We start from the raw sequence: 20,812 nt of genomic DNA on the forward strand, positions 1-20,812 counted from the left end.
GAAAGAAACTTTTACGATTATTTCTAATATTACTGGCTAGCCTACCTTCATATTTGATCCTCTCATTTCTTATTACACTCTTTGTTATCCTCTGTTGGCTTTTGTATCCTTCCCAATCTTCTGATTTCCCACTGTTCTTAGCCACTTTATAGGATCTCTCTTTTTCTTTAATACATTTCCTGACTTCCTTTGTCAGCCAAGGTTGTCTAATCCCTCCCCGGTTAATCTTTCTTTTCTTGGGAATGAACCTCTGTAGTGTCCTCAATTATACCTACAAACTCCTGCCATTTTTGCTCTAGTGTCTTTTCGGTTAGCCTCTTCTTCCAGTCTATTTTAGTCAGTTCCTCTCTCATGCCTTCATAATTACCTTTATTCAACTGTAACACCATTACATCAGATTTTGCCTTCTCCCTTTCAAACTCCAGACTGAACTCTACCATATTATGGTCGCTACTTCCTAATGGTTCCCTTACTTTAAGATCTTTTATAGAGTCTGGTTCATTGCAAAGCACGAGGTCCAGAATAGCCTGCTCTCTTGTGGGCTCCATGACAAGCTGTTCCAAAAAGCCATCCTGTAAGCATTCCATGAATTCCCTTTCTTTAGATCCTTCCAGACTTATATACTCACTTTTCCTTCCCGGCTGCCCCTCTGCTCGCCGTCACTTCCTCTGCAGCTCCCGCTCTTTCTGTGGAGAGAGAGAGAAAAAAAAAACACACCGCTGCCCGCTACAGGTAAGCAATTTTAAAACGAACTGTCTTACCTTTGCTGTAGTCTCCCGGGTTCGCTTTTACTTCGACGCTGCTCCCGCTCAAATTTTGACTATGGTTCATAGTCATAGTTTTGACTATGGTTCAGACCAACGCATTACAGGAAGGATGTTGAAGATTTGGATAGGGTTCAGAGGAGACTTACTAAGATTTTACCGAGTCTGGAGTGAAGGACTTATGAGTAATGCTGAGAGACTTGAATCTGTTTCTGGTCGTGAGAAGACATTTGAGGCCTATTAATTGAGACATATAACATAAACAGAGTTAGATGAGTTGGACAGTGAGAGCCTTTTGTCTTGGATCGCGATGCCTAATGCGAGGGGAGACAGTAAATTGAGGTAGATACTAATACTAATAAATAGATATGGGACAGATGCCAGAGGTAGGTTCTTTACTCAGAGTAGTCGGGCCATGGAATGCATTGCCGGCAACAGTGGTAGACTCGTCAACTTTAAGGGCATTTAAATGGTCATTGGATAGGCATATGGACAAGAATGGACTAGTGTTAGTTACTTGGGCTTCAGATTATTTCCACAGGTCAGTGCAACATCGAGAGCTGAAAGGCCAGTACTGCACTGTCATGATCTGTGTTCTAGAGGGCATAAATATGAGATGGGAGAGGAAAGACTTAGATGGGATTGGAGGAGAACATTTTTCACACAGAGGATGGTGCAGGCATGGAATGGGTTCCCAGGGGAAGTGGTAGAGAAAAGTACAATAACAACATGTAAAAAACATTTGGGCAGGTACATGGAGAGGAGAAGGTTTGAAGGGATATGGGTCAAGTGCAGGGAAACATGACTTGTTCAGGGACTCTGGTCAGCATGGACTAGTTGGATCCAAGGAACCCTTTTATGCTGCATGGCTCTGTCTCCAGTTATTGGAGGAGGAGATAAGGCATGTGATAGACACTGTAGCAAGTCACAGTGATAGTGATTGTAGTCTGGAATGCAGTACATTTCAAATATGTGGAGGGGCTATCGGGAAGTGAGGAGGTTACAGAGACAGGAACTGTTATAGGAGTTACAAATTATTGAAGACACTGGTGCACAAGACATGCCACAGATACAGTGTTGCAGAGTAATGAGTCTTAGTACAACAGAACTTACAGTAGGGGTGGGGATTGAGCCTGAGGGGTGTGTGTACTGTGCTCCCCCTCCAGCACTGTATCTATGTCATGTCTTGTTAGCTGATGTTTGGAGCCCACTCTTGCTCTCTGCTCTGTGCGCTGTGAGTGATCTTACCTCATGCAGGATTTATTGAAGACTCCAGATCTCCCTTCCCTTTGTCTTTCTGGCTGACCAACTATATTCAATGTGGTGATGGACGAGACACCCAGCAGATGGGAAGTCTATTTAGTCATGAACCTACTGGAGACAGAGAAATAGACAGAATGGGATGTTAGACGGATGAACTGAGGGTTACACATACAGAATGGCACTAAGTCACACAGAGATCTGGAAAATCCCAGTCTGCATCCTTGGCCTGTTCTGTCTCATCTCTCTGGAGTGGAGAATTCTGTTGGCTGAGGATCTGGAGTAGCTGCAAGAGTGAGAGACACTGACAGCGGCAGCAGTTAGACCCCCACAGTGAGGGATACCACGTGGAGAGAGACTGAGTGATATCACCAGACTGCTTGAAGATGTCAGAATCAAATAATTGTGTAGGAAGAACGGGTTTTGCTTCAGTATGCACTGGCATAAACGATCAGGAATGAGCAACCTGTGAGCAGGTGAAGTGATGGCCGAGTGGTATTATTGCTAGAGCATGTATCCCAAACCTCAGCTAATGGTCAGGGGAGACAGGTTTGAATCCCACCAACAGAAATGGGGGAAGTTTAAATCAATAATTAAAAACAACTTGCAATTACAAATTCATGAATAAGTATGAAACCATTGCTGATGTCCAAAATAATCTTTGTTCATCAAAAAGACACTGGTCCTTAAGAGAAGAACATCTGCCTATCCTCACGTGGTCTGCACGACATACCCACAGTAAAGTGTTTGTCTCTCAATTTACCTCTGAAATGGCCGAGCAAGTTACTCAACTCAAAGGCAGCTCAGGCTGGGCAGCCAGAGACACCCATATCCCACAAGTAAATAAAAACAATCCCATTGCACTGGGATCCAGTGGAACCATGATGAGAACGGAGTATTGGTAATTATGTTGGCAGGTTTATGGACAGAGCTTTAAATTGATAGAGAGGATGCAGGGACAGGGTTCAAGTGAAAGGAGCTTTCCAAATCCAAAGATAAAAAGTGAAGCATCAGAACAGCATGGGAATGTGACTGAAGTCAAGCAGACAGGAACAGGATGGAAAAACTTTAACTAAAACTGTACATCAGGTTTGTGACAGGAGATTATGGGAAAGAGTAAATTATGTTTTATTTTGGAATGGACAAAGTATTTTCAATAAGGTAGATGGATTTGTGACACAGAGATAAATGGGATTTAGACACTAGAGAGACATGGTTACAGGACGAACAAAAGGTGGAACATAAATATTCAATGGTTCACAATCTTGCGGGGTCTAAGGCAGAATGGGAAAGGACGGTTGGGTAACGCTGACAGACATGGGTAACAAAGGCATTACAGAGAAAGTATTTGGCCACAGATCATGAAGTAGAATCTGTCTGAATGTAAATTCTGGCTACTACTTGCCAAGGTCACAAGCAGCAGAACAGTTTTAGCCACCGAACAGGATTTCCTTGCTCATCATTGCATTAAACAGGAACTCATTGGAATTTTTAACAAAGGCATTGAGATAATTTTGGGAAACTTCAATATTCGCATAATCTAGCACAATCACACTGACAAGAGTGATATTCGAAGAGGAGAACTTTTTTTTCCCATCAGTGTTTCTTTGAATATCACATTGTGCAACTGGCGAGGGACGCAGCTATCTCAGAGCGACTGTTGTCTGATGAAGCTGAGTGAATGAGTAATGGCACACAGGGAGATCCTCTGGGAAACTGGGATAAAGTGAAATTTAATTAATTCTAAAGCTTTAACATGAATCACAGAATGGACAAGACACAATGTGAAACAAAATAGCCCATTTACATGGGTTTGAGAGGAGAACTGACCAAGGGTGAACAGGATGAACAGACTAGAATGTGTGTCTGTAAGCAAACAGTTGAAAACACTTGAAGAATGATGTAAAACACTCAACAAAAGGACATTCCATTGAAACAGTCAAAATCTCAGCAAGAAATTTCCTGCTGTCCCTCACTCAGGACAAATGGATCTTATTAGATTATCAGGCTTAGAAGATCACCAAAAAGTACTAACAATTCGAAAGTGAGAGAGTGTTTAGGCAGTAAGTGTTAGAGGGATTGTGAACTGTTTGCTTGCAGGAGGGGGGCAGTGAGAAGGGAAATCATTGTCAGGGTTTGATGACACGTCAGGAACAGGGAGAGGTGAAGGTGCTGGAGGTGGTGAGAGTGTTACAGAGAGTGGTCAGGGCCTGAATGGTGTTACAAAGCCAGTACGGATTGTTGCAGCTGGAGGGGTTCACAGAGGAATGGAGGGACATATGTATTTAACTTATTCATTCATGGGATGTGGGTGTCACTACCAGAACCAGCATTCTTTGCCCCAATGCTAATTACCCAGAGGGCAGCTCCGAATCAACCATATTGCTGTGGGTCTGGAGTAACATGACAGCCAGACCAGGTTAGAATGTCAGATGTCCTTCCCTAAAGGATGTAAGTGAACCAGATGTATTTCTCCTACTGATCAACAATGCTTTTATGGTGACCTCACCAGTGTCCACCACAACATGACATCCCAACTCCTACTCTCAATGCTGTGACCAATGAAGGTAACCATCCCAAACACCTGCTTCACCAACCTGTCTCCCTGAGACACCACTTTCAAAGAGCTGTGTACCTGCATCTCTGGCTCGCTGACTGACAACACTACCCAGGGCCCGAACATTAACTGTACAAGTCCCGCCATGGCTTGGTTTACCAAAATAGAACACTTCACATTATTTAATTAAACTCCATCTGCTATTCTTCAGCCCACTATCCCAGCAGTACTGTTCATCCTGTTTTATCATAGTTAACCTTCTTCACTGTCCAGTATATCACTAATCTTAGTGCCACCTACAAACGTATTTACCAGGAAAGTAATATTCTCAGCCAAATCAATTATCCAAATGACAAACACCCCCAGTCAGAAAAACAAAATGTCTCCAATGACCCTCTGTCTCCTACCATGTGGTAAATTGTATATCCAGTTGACTAGCTCCTCCTGGATGCCGTATCCTTTTACTTTGATCAGAACATATTACCCAGTTTTCCATACGGAACGTAGAACATAAAACAGTACAGTATAAGGCCCTTGGGCCCTCAATGTTCTGCCGACCTTTTATCCTCCTCTAAGATCAAACCTACATACATTTCATTTTGCACTATCATCCATGTGCCTTTCCAAGACTCTTATTAAATGCCCTTAACGCACCTAACTACTACCACCACTGCAGTACATTCGACACACCCACCACTCTGTGGAGAACCAAACTCTGAAATCTCCCCTTAACCTTCTTCCAGTCACCTTAATATTATACTCCCTTCTGATAGACATTTCTGCCATGGGGGAAAAAATCACTGTTCACTGTGTCTGCACCTCTTATTATCTTGTTCTCCTCGATCAAGACGTCCCTCATCCTTCTTCACTCCAATGAGGAAAGCCTTACCTCCCTCAACCTTTCTTCATAAGACATATTCTTCAGTCCAGGCAGCATCCTTATAAATCTTCTCTTTACCATCTCTTAAGCTTTCACATCCTTCCTGTAATGAGAGAATCAAAACTGAATATAATATCTAAGTGTGGTCTAAGCAGAGCTCCATAGAACTGCAGCATAGCCTCACGGCTCTGAAACTCAATCCCTCAGCTAATGAAAGCCAACACAACGTATTCCTTCTTAACAACCCTATCAGCTTGGGTAGCAACTTTGAGGGATCTATGGACATGGAACCAAACATCCAACTGTTACTCCACACTGCCAAGAATCCTACTTTTAACCCAATATTCCAAATTCAAGTAACGCCTTCCAAAACGAATCACTTCACACTTTTCCAGGTTGAACTCTTTCTGCCACCTCTCAGCCTAGCTCCCCATCATGTCAATACCCCGTTGCAACCAGCAACAGATCTCCACACTACCCACCACTCCAACAATCTTTGTGTCATTGGCAAACTTACTAACCCAATCTTCCACTCCCACATCCAAGTCATTTATAAAAATCACAAAGAGCATGGTTCCGGGAACTGATCCCTGCAGAACACGACTGGTCACTGAACTCCAGGCTGAAGGTTTTGTATCTATCATCGTCCTCTGTCTTCTAGAGGCCAGGAATTCTGTATCCAGACAGATAGGTTTCCCTGTATCCCATGCCTCCGTACTCTCTGAATAGTTCGAGGTAATGAGGTGCTGTATGAAAGGATGGAGAAGTGCTGTGGGGACCGGAGAAGTTTGCAGTGATATCATGTGCTGGAGAGGCTGGAGGGTAGATCAGTAAGGGCTGGGTGTTACCGACAGAGTAGGTTGTAGATGCTGGACAGGATGATAGACAGAAGGATAAGGATTTTTGTAGGGTTTTTGGGATAGTGGACACAACACTAAGTGTCAAAGTCATTTTGGAAAGAGATAAGGAGAGTGCAGAAGTGAAGGTGCCAAAATTTGGAGAAGCCCCCTAATCATTAGAATATTACTGTCACTGAGCATTATCATTATCACGGGACAGGATCTGGCAAACACAGACTGGGAGGAACTATTTACAGTTGGGTTCATATTCGGATTAAGGAAGAAGGTTAAAGTGATACAGGGAGAATTCTGGGCCAGTGTGCTCCCAGAAGAGAAGAGTGAAAGACAACGGCAGTAACTGCAGTGAATACTGGTCACGCGATATCGTGACCTGGATAAAGTAAGTACAGTGCAATGAAAACAGGCGAAGCACTTCAAAAGTATAGAGAGTGCAAGGGGTCCTTAAAAATGAGGAGCAAAGAATGGGCTTGAAATACCCTTGGGAGATACCGTTAAGAAAAGGCCACAAGGTATTTTATCAATACAGTTCGAGGAAGAAGATTACTAGTTAAATAGTTGTGCCTGTTAGAAACCAAAGGGATAATCTGTGCATGGAGCCAGAGGAAGTAGGTGAGGTCTCCAATGAATACTTCCCATCGTATTCACACAGGAGAAAGACATTGTAGCCGGGGATTTCAGTTGGGATGGTGAGTTTCTACAACATGTTAAGATCAATAAGGAGCAAGTATTAAATGTCTTCACAGGCATAAAGGTGGGGAAATCCCCAAAGCCCAAAGAAATATATCCCAGGCTGCTATGGGAGGTAAGGGAGGAGATTGCTGGGGCACAGGTGTATATATTTAATACTTTGCTGGCCACAGGTGAAGTGCTGAATGACTGGAGGATCGCTAAGGTGGTTCCTTTGTTCAAGAAGGGCAGCAAGAATAGGCCAGGTAATTACAGAGCAGATAGTCTGACAACAGGGGGAGGGACATTTCTGGGAACAATTCTGAGGATGAATAAACACTTGAAAAGGCAGGGATCAACTTGGCTGAGTCATCGCGGATTTGGCAGAGGAAGATACTGTCTGAGGAATTCAGTTGCGTTTTTTTTTAAATGATCTCTCAAAATATTGATGAGGGCAGTGCAGATGATGTGGTTTACATGGACCTGAATAAGGCCTTTGACAAGGTCCCACATGGAAGGCTGGTCCGAAAGGGAAGAGCCACTGGGATTCAAGGCAAGTTGGTAAATTGGATACAAAATTCGTGGATAAACCTCTTCGTGTTTGAAATTCTTTCACCAGCGGGTGTACCACAGGGATCTGTGCAGGAACCAGCACTGGTTAATCTATTGAATAATAACTTCGATGTGAAAGCAAAAGTTATCATTCATAGGTTTGCAGTCGACATGAAAGATGAAGATGTTCTCAGTGAAGGGGATGGTCTCTCGTTACAGTCTGATGACGATCAGATGATAATCTGAGCAGAGTTTAGTTCTGATCAATGTGAGGTCATACCCTGTGGGAGGTATGATAAGCAAAGGGCAGACATAATGAATGGTTGGTTCTTGCCGACTACTGAGGAACGCAGGGACCTGACCAAATATCCCTAAAGGTGTCAGAACAGGTGGACTGGGTGGGGAAGGCACCTGAACTGGGAGCAGGAGGGGGACCCATATCCTGGTGGGGCGAATTGTGAGAGCTGCTTGAGAGGATATAATCCAATCTGGCAGGGTGTTGGACCGTAAACAGTCATAAGGTCAGAAAGAAGATTGAGGTTGGTGCACAAGTTAAAGACAGCAATTTCAACAGACAAGGCAGGCAAGAACATAGCAGGGAATAGTGGAAAACCGATGATTAAACTGCATTTATTTCATTGCAAGGGGCCTGACAGCTAAGGAAGATGAACTCAGGACATGGATTGGGACATGGGACTGGGATATTATAGTTATTACAGAAACACAGCTGAGGGAGGGGGAGGACTGGCAGCTCATTGTTTCAAGGTAGAGATGCTACAGGAAGGGGAGGCAAGAGAGGACGCGTGGTGGTGGGTTTTGATTGCATGAATCAGCACAGCAGTACTTAGAGAGGATATTCCTGTGGGATCGCCCAGTGAAGCTATGTTAGTGGAACTGAGAATTAAGAATGGGTCATCACTCTGACACGATTGTCCTATTGACCCCGAATAATCCGTGGCAGACTGAGGAACAAATATGTCAGGAGATCTCAAATATCGATCACAATAATAGGGTTGTTATGGCAGGGGTTTTTAAACTTTCCAAACTGAGACTGGGACTGCCAGTGTTCAGCATTTGCAAGGGAGGAATTTGGTAATTGCGTTCCAGAAAACTCCCAATCAATATGTAAATGGACTGAAAAGAGAAATGGGCAAAACCTGACCTCCACTTGGGAAACAAGGTAGGGAAAGGGACTGAGGCAGTTGTATGAGTTTGAAAATGGCTATGGAAAAGGACAGGCCTGGTCCACAAGTTCAAATTGTAAAATGGGGCCAGACTAATATTGATCGTATCAGCCAAGGAACTTTGAAAAGGTGATTGGAGAGTCCATTTACAGGGAAAGTGAAATCTGGCAAGTGAGAATATATTAAAAGTGAGATAAATTGAGCGTTCAGTGCCAGCATGTTCCTGTTTGTGTGCAGGTCAATGCTGACAGCATTCGGAAACACTGGCTGTCTGTTAAGAGTCCGGTCAAGGAAAAGGGGAACATGTCAGCTGGATGAAGGGAATCCACGAGGATCACAGGGGCTGGAGAAATACACTTTGGGTGGAAATCAGGAATGCAGAAAGGGTACATGAAATAGCCTCTGCAGAGAAGCATAAGGAGAATCCAAAAGTGGTTGTATAAATATATTAAGCGTAATAGAGTAACTCGAGACAAAATAAGGGCCCTTAAAGATGAATGAGGCAATTGATGTGCAGAAGTGCTGGATATTTCCTAAGACCCTAAACAATGTTTTCACTCCAGAACTTACTGTGGAGAAAGACTGGGGAACTCAGGGAACAAGAGCAATATGTTAGACCACAATTGAGTTCTCGGCAATTCCAGTCACCCTGCTATAGGAATGACGTTGTGAAATCTGAAAGTGCTCAGAAAAGATTAACAAGATATTGCCCGGGTTGTTGCTGAATAAGCTGGGGTTACTGTCACTGGAAAATCGGAGACTGAGGGGTGACCTTACAGAGGTTTATATAAACATGAGGGGTATGGATTGGCTAAACATTGAAGGTCTTTTCCCAGGGGTTGGGAGTCCAAAACTAGAGGGCATAGGTTTAAGGTTAGAGGGGAAAGATTTCAAAGGGACTGAAGGGACAGCTTTTTCATGCACATGGTGATGCGTGTATGGAATGAGCTGAGAGAGAAAGTAACATAGACTAATACAATTACAACATTTAAAAGGTATCTGGTTGGGTATATCAATAACAAGTGTTTTGAGGTACTTGGGCCAAATGCTGGTAAATAGGATGGATGCATTTAGATCTTCTGGTCAGCATAGATAAGTTGGACCGAAGGCTCTGCTTCCATGGTATCCATCTCTATGACTTGAAAAGAGTGCACATTATAGAAGAGGTGGTGCTGGAGGTTTTAAAACACAAAGGTATGGACAGCCCCACGACTTCATTAAGTGTATCATAGGACATTGTGGGATGCTAGGCAAGAAATTGTGGAGCACTGAGCAAAGGTATTTGTACAATTGACAGCCAAGTGTGAGGTGCTGGAAGACTGGAGGGTGGAATCGTGGACTGTGAAGGAGGTTTGCTAAAATGGATCTTGATAATATGGCTGAAATGGCTGAGAAACCGTAGATGGAATTCAATCTGAATAAATGCGAGGTAGTGCACTTGGTAAAACAAACAAGAGTAGAGCTTATACAATTAATGTTCGGGCCTCGGTTAGTGTTTTAGAGCAGAGGGCCCTCCGGATTCAGGTACATAAATCTTGAAGCTTACATCACAGGATGGATAAGACAGTGCTTGGCATGCCTGACTATTGCTCAGTCCATTGAGTGGAGGATTTGGGACGTCATGTTGAGATTGTACAGACACTGGTGAGGCCTGTTCTGCAATACTCTGTCCAGTTCTGGTCGCCCAGTTATTGTGAGGATATTATTAAGCTGCAGGGCGTTCAGAAGAGATTTACCAGGATGTGGCTGGGTATGGAAGGCTTGAGTTTTGAAAAAAAGCCCATCCAGCCAGTCTTTTTTCACTGGAGCCTGGAGGATGAGAGATGGCCTGATGGAAGTTTATGAAAAAGATGAGGGATATAGATAGAGTTAATGGCAGTTACCTTTTCCTCAGGATGGGGGAGTCTCAAGTGGAAGGGCCACATTTTTAGGGTGAGAAGAGGGACATGTTAAAAAAAAAACATGGGGGCTAATTGTTACACAGAGGGTGGTTTGAGAGTGGAATAAACTTCCTGAGGAAGTGGGGGGGGGGGGGAATGTGGGTACAAATACAATGTTTAAAACACATTTGATTAAGTACAGGAATAGGGAGGGGTAAGAGGGATATGGGCCAGCAACAGGCAGCTGGGATGTGTTTAGTTTTAGGTAATGTTTGGTACCAACTGAAGGGTCAGTTTCCATGCTGTATGGCTCTATGGCAAGAATATAGTTTTATTCCATTATTTATGAAAGGCTGCAATGGAAAGCCAGGGAACTTAAGGCCAATTAGCCCAACGTCAGTGGTGGGTAAGTTGTGAAAGTGATTCTGCCAGATAGGAGTCACATTCGTTTGGAAAAGCAAAGATTGATCAAAGATCGTCAGCAGGGCATTGTGCAGACAAAGTCAGGGCTCACTAACTTGATTGCTTTCGTTGAAGTTGTGACCAGATATTGTCTACACCAATGTCAGCAGGGCCTTTGACAGGGTTTAGCATGATACACTGGTTAGTAAGGTTAGATCACATGGGATCAGGGAGAGATCGCCAACTGGATAGAAAATTGGCTTCACATTAGGAGACAGAGGGAGGTGGGAGAGGGTTGTTGTTCAGACTGGAGGCCTGTGACCAGCGGTGTGCCATAAGGATCAGGGATGGGCCCACTGATGTATATCATCTACATAAACGATTTGGTTGAGAATAAAGGAGCCATTGTTTGTAATTTTATGGATGATCAAATTAATGGTGTAGTGGACAGTGAATACGGTTATCAAAGGGGATCTCGACCGACTGGTGCTGCATGCCTCTGTCTCCAGTTATTGAAGGAGGAGACTTCCGAGATAAGGCATGTTGTAGATACTGAAGCAAGTTACAGAGACAGGGATGGTAGGCTGGAATGCAGTACATTTCAAATATGTAGAGGGACGAAAGGGAAGGGAGGAGGTTACAGGGACTGGAACTGATGTAGGGGTTACACACTGTTGAAGACACTGGTCAAGGAGACATGACATAGACACAGTGTTGGAGAGGGAGCGCAGAACAGAAAGATCCCAGGCAGCAGTCCCACCCTCTCGTGGGAGGCCTGCTTTCCCCTTTGTTGTACTGATACTCACTAAGACAGCACAGACCTGGATCGATAACTGTGACACTCCCGATGCTGACTCAGTACAAAGTAAGTTAAAGTTGGGGCGGTGATTGAGCCTGGGGTGTGTCTGTACTGTGCTCCCCCTCCAGCACGGTATCTATGTCATGTCTTGTTAGCCGATGTTTGGACCCCTCTCATTGCTCCTTGCTCTGTGCACTGTGAGTGATCTTACCTCACTGCAGGATTTATTGAAGGCTCCAGATCTCCCTGCACTTTGTCTCTCTGGCTGACCAAACATCTTCAATGTGGTGATGGACGAAACACCCAGCAGCTGGGACTTCCACTGAGTCAGTAACTTCCTGAGTACCTATAGGAGACTGAAAGATAGATAGATTAGGAAATTAGACAGCAGCAGTGAGGGTTACACAGGGAGAATCATACTGTGTCCCACAGATATCTGGAAAATCCCAGTCTCCATCCCTGGCCTGTGCTGCTGTATCTCTCTGGAGTGGACAATTCTATTGGCTCAGGATTTGGAGTTGCTGCAAGAGTGAGAGACACTGACAGAGGCAGCAATTAGATCCAGACAGTGAGGGATACCACTTAGAGAGAGACTGAGTGATATCACCAGAATTCAGGATGATTTTAGGATCAAAAAGTGTGTAGGAAGAACGAGTTTAGCTTCATGATGTATCAGTGCTCAGGGTTGAGCAATCTGTGCACAGGTGAAGTGCTGACCTGGTATTATTGCTAGAGCATGTATGCCAAACCTCAGTGAATGTTCTGTGGAGGCTGGTTTAAATCCCACCATCAGAAATGGAGAAATTTGAAATCAATAACTAAAACAAATGGTAATTATCAATCCATAATTACGTATGAAAACATTGCTGATGTACAAAAAAAAAGCCCAAACACGTGTCTTTTAGAGAAGGACATCTGCCCATCCTCATGTGGTCTGCCCGACATACCCACAGAAAAATGTTTGCCTCTCAATGACCCTCTGAACTGGCCGAGCAAGTTAATCAGCTCAAGGGCAGCTAGGTCTGAGCAAGAAAGGCTGGTCAGCCAGAGACACCCACATCCCATACCTGATTTAAAATAATCCATTCGGATGGTCCCACTGGAACTGTGCAGGGACCAGTATCTTGGCCAATCATGTCGGTAGGTTTATGGACAGGGCTTCAAACTGACAGAGAGGATGCTGGGACTGGATTCAGGTAAAAGGAGCTTTCCAAATCCACAGAGAAAAGGTGAAGTATAGGAACAGTGTGGGAATGTGACTAAAGACAAGCAGAAAGGAACAGGATGGGACAGAGTTTAACTAAACCTGTACATCAGGGAATCGATTTGTGAGAGGAAATTGTGGGAAAGAGTAAATTATGTTTATTTTGGAATGGATAATGTCTCTTCAATAAGGTAGATTCATTTGTGACACAGAGATAAAAGAGACTTAGACACCAGAGACACGTGTTTACAGGGCAAACAAAAGGTGGACATAAGTTTTCAATGGATCACAACCTTGCGGAAACTCAGGCAAAATGGGTAACACTAACAATAATGGATAACATAGGCATTACAGAGAAAGCATTTGGTCTCAGATCATGAAGTAGAGTCAGTCTGAATGTAAATTCTGGCTACTACTTGCCAAGGACACAAGCAGCAGAACAGTTTTAGCCACTGAACAGCATTTCATTGCTCATCACTGTATTAAACATTGTTAAAAAATTCCAAACACATTATGATAATTTTGGGAAACTTCAATATTCCCATAATCTGAGACAGTCACACTGACAACAGGAATATTGGAAGAGGAGTTCAGAGAACTTCTTTCAGTGTTGCTTTGAATAACAAATTGTGCAACTGGCTATTGATATAACTATCTCAGTGCGATCGTTGTATGATGAAACTTAGTGAATAAGTAATATCACCTGGAGAGATCCTCTGGGAAATTGTGATAAAGTGCAGTTTAAAGAAATATAAAGTTTTAAAGTGAATCACAGTAGGACATGCGACAACTAGAAACAAAAATAACCAATTACATGGGTTTGAGAGGAGAAATGACCAAGGTAAACAGGCTAAACAGACTGAAATGTGTGCCTGTAAATGAACAGTGGAAACCATTTGAAGGAACAGTGTAAATCACTCAATGAAAGAACATTCCATTGAAGCAGACAGCACGAAATTCCCACCGGCCCCTCACTCAGGACAAAATGTATCATATTCGATTATGAGGATGAGAAGATCATCACAAAGTACTTAAAATGAGAGTGTGTTGAAGGAGTAGGTGTTAAAGGCATTGCAAAGGGTCTGCTAGCAGGGGGAAGGCAATGGGAAGGGGAATCATTGTCAGGATTTAATGTCACAAAAGGAACAGAAAGAGGTGAAGGTGCTGGAGGTGGTAAGAGTGTTACAGAGAGTGGCCAGAGCATGAACAGTGTTACAAAGCCACACCGATTTGCTGCAGCTGGATGTGTTTGCAGAGGTAGGGACGGACGTATGTATTTTTATTTATCCATTCATGGGATGTGGGTGCCACTGCTAATTACCCAGAGGACAGCTCAGAGTCAGACATATTGCAGTGGGTCTGGAGTCACATGTTAGCCAGACCATGTTAGAATGTCAGATGTCCTTCCCTAAAGGAGGTAAGTGAACCAGATGAGTTCTTCCCACTGATCAACAATGCTTTTATGGTGACCTGACCAATATCTTGTACAGATACAACATGACATCCCAACTCCAACACTTAATGCTCTGCCCAATAAAGGAAACCAGCCCAAACGCCCGTTTCACCAGCCTGTGATACCACTATCAAAGAACTGTGTACCTGCATTCCTGGGTCACTGATTGACAAAACTGCCCAGGGCCAGAACATTAACTGTACAATCCCGCCCTGGTTTGTTTCACCAAAATGGATCACTTCACATTTATCTAATTAAACTCCATCTGTTATTCTTCAGCCCACTATCCCAGCAGTACTGTTCATCCTGTTGTATCACAGATAACTTCATCACTGTCCACTTTACCACCAATTCCAGTGTCACCCAAAAAACTTATTTAACGGGAAACCAATATTCCCATCCAAACCATTTATCCAAATAACAAACAACAGGGGACCCACTCCACCGCTGGTCACATGTCTCCAGTCAGAAAATAAACATGTCTCCCATCGCCCTCTGTCTCCTACCATCAAGCCCAACTTCCTGTCCAGTTGATTAGCTTCTCCTGAATGCCATATCCTTTTACACTGATCTGAGCTTATTACCCAGTTTAAGATACGACAGTTAGAACACAGAACAGTACAGAACAAGACCCTTCAGCCATGGTGACATGCCAATCCTTTATCCGACCGTAAGATTAAAAAAGAGTGGCAGATAAAGTTTAATTCAAATAAGTGCGAGGTGTTCCATTTTAGGAAAGTACTTCTTAACAGGACTCAAACACTTAATCGTAAGGTCCTAGGGAGTGTTGCTGAACAAAGAGACCTTGGGGTACAGGTTCATAACACTTTGAAAGTGGAATCGCAGGGAGATAGGATAGTGAAGGCGGCCTTTTGTATGCTTTCCTTTATTGGTCAGAGTACCGTGTACAGGAGTTGGGAGGTGATGTTGCGACTGTACAGCACATTAGCTAGGCCATTGTTGGAATATTGCGTGCAATTTTGGTCTCCTTACTATCAGAAAGGTGTTGGGAAACTTGAAAGGGTTCAGAAAAGATTTGCAAGAATGTTGCCAGGGTTAGAGGATTTGAGCTACAGGGAGAGTGTCAGAGGCTGAGGGGTGACCTTAAAGAGGTTTACCAAACTATGAGGGGCATAGATAGGGTAAATAACAAAGTATTTTCCATAGGGTAGGGGAGTCCAGAACTAGAGGGCATAGGTTTAGGGTGAGAGGGGAAAGATATGAAAGAGACCTAAGGGGCAACATTTTCACACAGAGGGTGGTACCTGTATGGAATGAGCTGTCAGAAGAAGTGGAGGAGGCTGGTACAATGGCAACATTTAAGAGGTATTTGGATGTGTATATGAATTGGAGGGGTTTGGAGGGATACGGGCCGAGTGCTGGCAGGTGGGACTAGATTGGGTTGGGATATCTGGTCAGCATGGACGGGTTGGACTGAAGGGTCTTTTTCCATGCTGTACATCTCTATGACTCTAACTTCCATACCCTTCATTTTATTACCATTCATGTGCCTATCCAGAAGTATATTAAATGTCCCTAATGCATCTACTTTTACTGCCACCACTGGCAGTGCATTCCACATACACCAATCAGTCTGTAACGAGCCTACCTCTGAAATCTCCCCTTAACCATCCGCTAATCACCCGAAAATTATACCCCCTTGTCATAGCTATTTATGTCAGGGTAAAAAAATCTCTCTCTATTCACTCTATGACTCTCAGCACCTTGTTCACCTCTGCCAAGTCACCCGTCACCCTTCTTCACTCCAATGAGAAAAGCCTAATCTCCCTCAACCTTTCTTCATAAGACATGCTCTCCAGTACAGGCAGCAACCTGGTAAATCTCCTCTTTACCCTCTCTAAAGCTTCCACATCCTTCCTGTAATGAAGGGAACAGAACTTAACACAATATTCTAAGTGGGGTCGATCCAGGGCTCTGTACAGCTGCAGCATAACCTCATGGCATTAAAACTCAATTCTCAAACTAATGAAATCCAACACAATATATTCCTTTTTAACAAGCCTATCAGCTTGGGTGGCTACTTTGAGGGATCTAGGGACTTGGAACCCAAGATCCCTCTGTTCCTCCACACTGCCAAGGATCCTACCTTTAACGCTGTATCCTGCATTCAAATTCAATCTTCAAAATGAATGACTCCACACTTTTCCAGATTGAACTCCATCTGCCACTTCTCAGCCCAGCTCTACATCCTGTCAATGTCCCATTGCAACCGACAACAGCCCCCCACACTATCCACCACTCCACCAACCTTCGTGTCTTTGGCAAACTTACTCACCAACTCTTCCACTCACACATCCAACTTATTCATAAAATCACAAAGAGCAGAGGTCCTGTAACAACTCCCTGCAGAAAACCACAGGTCACTCAGCTCCAGGATGAATTGTTTCTATCGATCATCACCCTCTGTTTTGTGTGGGTCAGTAATCCCGTATCCAGAGAGACAGGTTTCCCTATATCCCATGTCTCCGTACTTTCTGAATGAGCCATAAAGGTGTTTCATCACATTCTCAAAAGATTCAATAAGACATGTAAGGCATGGCCTACCCCTTACAAAATCATGCTGACTACCTCTAATCAAACTATGGTTTCCCAAGGAATAATAAATCCTGTCTCTCAGAGTCCTCTCCAATAATCTGCACACCACAGACATAAGACCGAGAGGTGTGCATTTCCCAGGATTATCCCTATTCCCTTTCCTGAACAAGGGACTAATATTTTCCTGCCTCCAATCATCTGGTAAGACTCCAGTGGACAGTGAGGGCACAAAGGTCATCACCAGGTGCGCAGCAATCCATTCCCTCGGTTCGTGTAGTAACCTTGGACGCATCTCGTCTGGTTCAGCGACATATCTATCCTTATCTTTTAGAAATTCTCAGCATATCGTCCTTCTTAACATCCACCTATACATGTACATCAGCCTGTATCACGCTGTCCTCACAAACGACAAGACCCTTCTCAGCAGTGAATACTGAGACATAGTATTCATGAAGGACCTCTCATTAAGGAGCTCCTTTATCTCAGAATCTCCTCGAACAACTTCCCCATCACTGGGCTCACCGGCTGTAATTTCCTGGCTTTTCCCTGCAGTCCTTAAGTGACGGAACAGCATTAACAACCCTCCAGTCCTCCAACACCTCACTGTGTCTGTTGATAATATAAATATCTCTGTTAGGGATTCTGTAATCTCTTCCCGAGCTTCCCACAATATTCTAGCACAGACCTAATGAGCTCCTGAGGATTGATCTACCTTTATTTGATTTAAGATTCCAACACTTGCTCTTCTCTGGTGAGGATTCTTTCCAACACATCACTATTTAACTTCCCAAGTTCCCGAGCTTCCATGTCTTTCGCCACAGTAAATTCTGACACGATTATTTTGTCCAAATATCTCACCCATCTCCTCTGGTTTCACACATTGGTGAGCTTATTGATCTTTAAGGGGCCCTATTCTCTACCAAATTACTCTTTAGCCCTTATTGAAACTTGTGTAAAGTTCAAATTCAAATACACCATATCCCCTATACCACTACACCCCTCCTACACCCTTACAATTCTGCCATTTATATTCACACCAACAAATTAAATCCAACAGGCTCAAAAACAAATTCTCTTTTATCAAATGTGTTTCTAAGTGGCCAGTTATTGCATATTGACATATCCTTTCTAACTATTTCAGCATGCTGGGGCCGATGCTGGGAAGTTAGAAAACTTAACAGTGCAGCACAGAAACAGACCATTCGGCCCAACACGTCTATGCTGTCTAAGATACTATTCTAACTCATCCCATCTGCCTGCACATGGTCCATATCCCTCTATTCTCTACCTGTTCATGTTTGTGTCTTAATCCCACTTGAAACCTTTACTCACATTTCTGCTTCTACGACCTCCCTCAGTAACATCCACTCTACACAAAAAAACACTTGCCTCACACATCTCGTTTAAACTTCCTCTTTCTCACCTTAAACCAGTATTTGAAACCAGCTCTAGTATTTGAAACTTACACACTAGAAAAGAGATTCTGATTATCTAAATTATCTAACCCTGTTCCAAATGTTATATTACTGTACCTGGTCACCTGTCAGCCTCTGATACTCTCATTAAACAATCCAACTTTGTATAATGTCCTCTTACACCAAACACACCCTTAAAAATCCCTAACACAGGCAATGTGCTGATAAACCCCTTTTGTCCCCTCTCCAAAGCCTCTACATCCTTCCTATTGTGTGGAGATGAGACATGCACCCAGTACTCCAAATGTGGCCAAACGACCATTTGATACAATGACAGCATCAGATGCAATCCACGATATCCAACGTTGTGACCGATGAAGGTCAGTGCTCCATTTGTTTTCTTTCCCAGCTGAAACACTTCTGTTACCATTTTCTGAGAGTTACTGACTTGCACCAAGATCCTTCTGTATATCAATATCCCTCAGTATGATAACTTTCTTATTGAATTTGACACTATCTCACACTTGTCCAGATTAAACTAAATTTGCCATTTCTGTCTATCTCTCCAACTGTTCTGTTATCTCCTGCAGATTTTAGTTCATCAGGGAAGCAAAGGTTTTGTGGAAAAGGCAGGAAAGTAGAGTTGAACAGCCATGATCTGATTGAAGGACAGAGCATACTCAATGGGCCAAATGGCCTCCTAATTCCCCTCCTAAATCTCATGGTCAGGGCACAAACTCAATATATCCTGCAAAATATTATTTGTCTCTGCTCACAAAACTCCTTTATAATGGGATTCTTGGATATTTATTAGTACACAGCATTTGATCTACAAATATGATATGATGTTATAGAAAACTCTCACCTACAATCCAGGATTCTATCCGTTACAGCACTGATACCCATTGCTGTATCAATCGGCATGGAGACCACTGTCACACACAGTTACTGTCCTGCTCTTGCTACAAGTACATTCAGTGTCCTGACTGTAATCATATTGACATTCCCATCACTGGGTGGTGCCTACAAAAGAATTTCTGCTAACAGTTGCTGCTGCTTGCTTATTCTCAGCTCTACTTTTCATATTCAGATCCAGAAGTCTGTCTCATTAATGCATTAACATCATCCTTCCTTCACAACTTGTTGGCTTTTTGCCTAGTCTGCCTATTGGGACTAGATTGGGTTGGAATATCTGCTCAGCATGGATGGGTTGGACCGAAGGGTCGGTTTCCGTGCTGCACATCTCTCTGACTCTATGGCTCTATCCCAACAACCCTTCAGTATTCACTTCCCAGCGATGGTCTTTCTGCAGCTAAATCTCCGGAATGACAGTTCCATCATATCTGATCACTGTCATTCCTTCTCCCTTATGGCGAATACAGGGAGTCATTCCTCGGTAGTGGGGAGTTGAACAGATGCGTAGAGGTTACAGAGATAGGAAGGCTTACAGGACTCGAGGATGTTAGAGTTAAAGAGAGTTACATCTGGTCAAGAATGTCAGTGGGACAAAGGAGTTTGGGGATTGGAGGAACTTTCAGAGATAGAAGAGGGAGCTGGATTAGATTCTGGAGATAAGGATAGGGATGGAGAAAGGAAGAGGTAAGCAGACGAAGAGGCACAGACAGGGGGCTGTTTCATCTCAGAGATTATTGTGTATACTAATAGAGATATGGAAGGTTGTCGTGACTGAAGACATTTACAGATATAAGAAGGCTTCTAGGCTCTGGAGGTTACAGAGATCAGAAGGCAATGGAGAATGCCATGTTACTGGGATGGAGACAGTTACACAGATGGGGAGGGTTGCACAAACTGAAAGAGGTTCCTATGGTCGGGAGGGGTATGGTGTCGGGAATGAGAGTGAAATTTAACAAAATAAAGATCAAAGAATTGGAGAAGGATAAGGAGATTACAAATTTTTCACAGCTAAGGAAGGATTGTAGGAGCTGGAGAAGATTACATAGGTAGGGACGGATGGAGAGGTTAAAGACAAATACATTGACATGGAGGGTGGTATTGGTGGGAGGAGCTTACAGGGATAGACAGGGCTCTCAGGGTTTATAGGGATGAAGGAATTTAGTATCTACTGGAGAAGGTTAGGGATTAGGGTGTTAGGGACTGGAGAACCTGACAGAGACAGAGACAGAGACACAGAGAATGATGTGGACTAGAGGAGATTCCAAACAGAGGAAGGATTATCGGGACTGGAGAATATTACAGAGATCACTAACACAGCATGGGCCAGGATTGATGCCTGCGATCCCCTGTGCTGTCGCATTGAGGACCAATACAGAAGAGGTGAAAGCAGGACCGTCACAAGATGGTGGGAATGAAACCTAGAATGTTGCTGTTCCTTGCCCAGCTCTGTATCTCTGTCCTGTCT

General features: G+C 43.6%; 1 long non-coding RNA gene across 1 annotated transcript; it reads right to left on the bottom strand.

Moving 5' to 3' along the window:
• Positions 1-289: 289 nt before the first annotated feature.
• LOC140494022 (uncharacterized) lies at positions 290-12,155 on the bottom strand. Its single transcript, XR_011963834.1, has 3 exons — positions 12,016-12,155; positions 2,013-2,138; positions 290-1,001 (listed from the first exon to the last, which is right to left on the bottom strand). It is a non-coding gene; the product is annotated as an uncharacterized lncRNA (long non-coding RNA).
• Between the last annotated feature and the right edge of the window lie 8,657 nt (positions 12,156-20,812).

Source organism: Chiloscyllium punctatum, chromosome 23 (assembly GCF_047496795.1).
Source record: "Chiloscyllium punctatum isolate Juve2018m chromosome 23, sChiPun1.3, whole genome shotgun sequence".
Taxonomy (NCBI): Eukaryota; Metazoa; Chordata; class Chondrichthyes; order Orectolobiformes; family Hemiscylliidae; genus Chiloscyllium; species Chiloscyllium punctatum.